Source organism: Alligator sinensis, unplaced genomic scaffold, assembly GCF_000455745.1.
Source record: "Alligator sinensis unplaced genomic scaffold, ASM45574v1 scaffold222_1, whole genome shotgun sequence".
NCBI classification, from domain to species: domain Eukaryota; kingdom Metazoa; phylum Chordata; order Crocodylia; family Alligatoridae; genus Alligator; species Alligator sinensis.
The window spans coordinates 638,289-643,643 of NW_005841912.1; positions in this window are offsets into that span (position 1 = coordinate 638,289).

Consider the following 5,355-nt stretch of genomic DNA (forward strand, 5'->3'; position numbering starts at 1 on the left):
TTAGTTGCACCTCTTTAGGAGTATTAGATGCTTAACTTTCCATTAGCATAGTTTACTGCAAAGTAAGCATGTGCTTCTACATGTGCACATGCTTACTTTGCAGTTAACCTCCCTAATCCCGAATATATTTGCTACCGGCAAGTGAAATTAACAAATTTACACAAGATTAGTAATGGTGCCGTAGTGCTCATGTAGACACCTGACCAGGAGCAAAATCTGTTTCCAGTCAACTGTCCACCAAGAGGTGGGAGATTGCTCCCTGCCCCTGGGACTTGCCTGCTACTGGGGTGGGCCCTACCACAAGACCCCAGGTAGGGACTATGCCCCCCTGCCCCAGCAGCAGGAAGCTCCAAGCCCTCTGCTCCAAGATCGTGATCAGGGAGCTGGGGCTGGGAGACCCTTATCGCCCAGCCCCTATTCTGTCATTGTAATTGGGGAGTGGGTGGATGGGAGACCCCTATCTCCCAGTGCTGGCTCCGTGACCATGGGGTGAAAGCTAGGAGATCCTTATCTCCAAGCCTGAGCTCTGCAGTTGTGGGGCTTAGGCTGGAAGACTCTTATCTCCCATCCTCAGCTATGTGGTTACGGGTCTCAGGCTAGGAGATCCTTATCTCCCACTCTGAGTTCTGTAGTCATGGGGCTTGTGGCAGGAGACTCTTATTGGGCTCAGGCTGAGAGATCACTAGATTGGGCAATGGGGCTGGGACCTGTCCCTGACCAGGACGGTTCCCAGATTCTGCTTTGCATGCTGGGTGGAGGCTAGGCAGTCTGTCCCCCACCAACCCTGGACTTACAGAGCTGGCAGGGAACAAGACCCCTAGCCTATTTCCCACCCACCCCAGCTCTGTACTCAGGGGCTCCCCAGCATCCACCCAATGTGCAGGGCTTGCGCTGTGAACTGTCCTGGTCAGGGACAGGTCCCAGCCCCATGCCCCAATTGGGTGATCGAGGCACAGGGCTTAGAAAGAGCTGCAGGGGTGGGGTAGGTCTTAGCCCCTACCCTGATCTGCTCCTGAGGCAGCTAACAGTGAGCAAGCTGCTAGCTGCCCCACTGGCAGATCAGAGCAGGGAGCTGGGAAATTTCCCTCCCCTGCAACTCTTTCCAAGCCACCTGCCTCTGATCAGGGAGCCAGGGTCAGGAGCTCCCTGTGGCTGCCAGGGCAGGGGGACATTGTTCCCACTCCAGTAGCAGGCAGTCCCTGGGGCCCAGAGACTAGGGTTACCATATTTTCCGTTTCAAAAAAGAGGATACCTGTTGGGGGCAGGGGGGAATATGATTGTGGGTGGGTAGGGCAGTATATCTGTGCCCTACCCCAGCCCCTCAGTCCCAAGACACAGCCCCACAAGCCCTGCTGCTGCTTCTCACACCCAACCCAGTCCCCACCAGACCATGCTGGTGCCCCTCACTCCCCCAACCTGCAGCCCCCCCATTTCTGCTGATGCCTCTCACTCCTGTGGAAGAGGAGTGGGGAAGGAAGGGGCATGGGGGAGCGAATCAATGCCCCTCACAGTGAGGGAGAGGCAGGAGCAGGGCGCAGGACAGAGCCACAACTTTTAGAGGGGGGGGGGGGGGCAACTGCTTGCACCCAAAGAGGGCATGGTGGGGAGATGTGTGCCTCCAAATCTGCGCAGGGTGGGCAGGCGGGCTGCAGCTGCAGACTGGAGCAGGGGCTGTGCCAGGCTCTTCTCGGCAGGGGCTGGGCTCGGGGTGGGGGCTACAGAGGGGGCTGCAGCCACCCCAAATTTTGCCAGAGTCCCACTCCCAGCACCACCACTGCTGCACACCCAGCATAGCCCTACCTCAATGCCCCACCTTCACCCACGCACTAGGAGGAGCCAGCTGGGCAGCGCCTGCCCCACCCCGCCCCAGCCCCAGCCTTGCCCCCTCCCTCACCGCGGTGGGCATTGATCTTCTCTCCCCCTTCTCTCTCCTCCCTCCCCTTCCACCACAACAGACTTACCAATTGCATGCAGCTCTCCACTCTGCCGGGCCATGCTCCTCGCTGCCTGCATGCTGTGCTGTGGATGCGCTCATGCACAAGCATTTATCAGCCAAATTATTGGCCACATTAGTCCAATTTCTGATACAGCCAATTTTCTTTATATTAGTTCTGATCCGGTATTGGACTGATGTATCAGGGCACCTCTAGAAAATATTCCTTCATTAGAAAGCGTGGTTTTATTATTATTATGTGTGAGAGTCGGTATGCTGGTGCCTTGGGCGAAAGCACATGAGTTTGCCTCTGCTCATGGGAGATACTCTAAAACCCATTAACATAGCCCCCAGCTGCATTTCCCATACTATACTCCTTGGAGGTGCTGTAGTCAATGGGAGTCCCAGGTACTGTTGTTTCAAAGGAAACATGCTGTCAGGGAACTGGGGGAAGTTTCAAGCTACTTCAAGCATTTTGATCCTCTAGGCACATAATTTTAAGGTTGCCATAAAAAGAAGGAAGAACAATTGTTTTCTCTTGCTTCAGAGAACAGCAAACAGGACATAGAGCAATGGCTTTAAATTGCAGCAAAGCATATTTAGATTTGATCTCTGAAAAATCAACCTCCGTCTTAGAACAGTGATGCAGTGTAACTGACTGCCTAGGCAAGTTTTGGATTTTTCTGCATTGGAAGTTTTGAAGAGGAGCCTACCCTGTCAGTATTTATCAGGGATGTTTTAAGAATAACATTCTGGTTTAACATGCTGGGGCTTAGGCCAATGGCCCTTGAGGTCCCTCCCAACCCTGTGCTTCTATGATCTACTTCGGGATTGTTTCTATTTTTGGATGTATGAACAGGCACTAGTGTCAATTCAGAGAGATTCGGAAAGATTTGGAAATTCAGACATAGATACAGCTTTAAATGTTTTTTCTACATACCTCTAGGTAGCAGGTGGCTCGTGAATGCTGTGATGCTGGGGCACGTGGAGTGTACCACAGAAGCGTGGGGGGTTTGCCAGTGTGCTTGGCAGCAGGCCTGGAAGTAGACCAGAAGCACTTCTGGTCCACTTCCAGGTCCACCAGGGAGTGCACTGGAGGGCCCCCCTGCACCCTCCTGGTGCAGCAGCTGGTGCCTCCTGGATCCCCCAGTAGCAAATAACCTAGGGTTGCCCCACAGGCAATCACCAAGCTGGGGGTGCAGGGAGGGGGCGGGGCATGCTCTCCACAGAGGATCTGGAAGCAGACCGAAAGTACTTCCAGTCCACTTCCTGGTTCACCACTGAGCATGTGGAGGGTCCCCACATACTCCTGTGGGATACTCTATCCGACCTAGCATCACAGAGGTCACAAGCTGCACTGGTACCTCAAGGTGTGTAGAAAAAACATTTAAAGCTGTGTCTTTGTCTGAATCACTGATTCTCTGAATCAGCATTGAATCTTCAGATTCAGTTTCAGCCAAATAGAATCGGGGCAGTGATCCAAATCAACAAATTGAATCACTGTCCCTGATTCAGGCTGAATCCAAATCTGAATTGAATAGGGCCTGCTTTGCACACCCCTACTATCTACCTGTGTAAGAGCAGAATGAAGCCTAATGAGTAAAAAATGTGATGAAGGCCATAAGTACTACACTAACTGCTAATGTTGTAAAAATGTCTCATCTCACTACATAAAAGACTTCACAGCTGAGAACTGAAATCTCACTACATAAAAGGCTTCACAGCTGAGAAATGCAAATTGTTTCTTCTCCTCTCTCCCCCACCACTGCGGGGCCAGGAGGGGGCGGGTCCTGTTAGGGGGGAGAACAGTCCGAACAATGCTTGGTTCACGATAAGGCTGATTCCTGTGGGAACACAGATTAGTTACTGCCTGCTTTGCACATAAACTTTGTAGAAAACTGTAGCAAATCACAGATTGCCACAATGGGATCTTGTTCATGAGAGGTATAAAAATGTATCTTCGGGCGTGGCTAGGGGTCGATACGGATTTGAGCTTTGAGCTCCCTTGTCGATCTGTTTGCAAACAATAAACTTGAGATGGATCCAGCCTGAGTGTGTATGACTCTCTCTTGAGGTATATTGGAAAAGCCTCCAGGGACACGAAACTAGCCATTTGTGCAACACTAATATAAGCAGTTTTCAGTGGTAGAGCATGTAAAGGGAGACAGTGCCTGTATGGTCCAATGGACAGGTCTGAGGACCGAGCACCAGAAGAACTGAGGACAGAATCCCAGTCTCTATCTTTCCCTTTGTGACCGAGATTATATTGCCATGATTTTGTCCCTTCATGAATGCTTGAGAGTTAAAACTGCTGCCATTTTATACCCATATTGATGTGATATTTTGTTTGGTTTGTTTCTTGCCTTTAAAGAGGGACCACAGGGCAAAGAAGGATAAAGTTCCTGGCATGCAATGGTACCAGTATCACTCCAGACATCAGATAATCATGGGACATCTTGCTGTAACAGCTGCAAAGGCTCACTTGGCTGCAAGCTGAGCAAGTGAGCTGTGCCTAAGAACTTTGCAAGAAAGGTGGCAAAAAGTTTGCAGAGGGTGCAATAGCTTTTCCAGGCAAGAGAGTATGCTGTGCACACTGCATGCTTTTTACTGGAGCATTTGAACTGTGACCAGAGTCCCCATTACAAACCAAGGGCTCTGATTGGCTGCTATTGAGCAATTAAAAAAGCCAAGGGAGGGAAAAGAAAGAGCCAGAGGAGAGCAACATCAGCCTGGAGAGAGGGGCAGACACTCAGCCCTCCTCCTTCCCCCGCTCCCCTCCCCTCCCCAGGCAGAGGGAACAGATCTGAGGTTGGCGGAAGAGCAGACATCAGGATGGAAGAGAGTCTGAGTCATCCCAGGAGAAGCTGATTCTACACCTGGGTCAGAGCTGTGCAATCAGAGACACAGGTAGGTACCCAGGGAAAAGTGGGGAGGGGTTGGTAAGCTAGCTGGGAGACCTGTAGAGGGAATCCCCTGTCCACATGTGGAGTTATTGGGGGAGAGAGACAGCCCAGAGAGGGAGCAGGCTGTGAAAATCCGAAACCCACATGGGTATGTGAGGGGACACCTTACCCCTAGTGTTTATAGGAGGTGTATTTTTCAAAAGAAAACTAAAGGAAAGAAGCCTATTACCTGCAGTGGCTGATCTGAGACTTATTTTTTCTGACTTATCAAGGAGGCCACTTTCCCTGGAGCAGCAGATGTCTCGCCTCCACCATCTAGTGGTGGATCTTAGTTAAAGCTGTGTTGCCATTTATTATTATGGGAAGGGGATTGTGACCAGAGGGAAATCAGCTCTGGTTATGGGGGAAAGGGTTATAACCAGGTTTTTACAACCGATCGCTGCTCAGCATTCACCACCCCTCCCCCCTGCTGCTGAGACTGCTGCAGCTGCCTGTGGGCAGTCCCCACTTGGCCCGCCC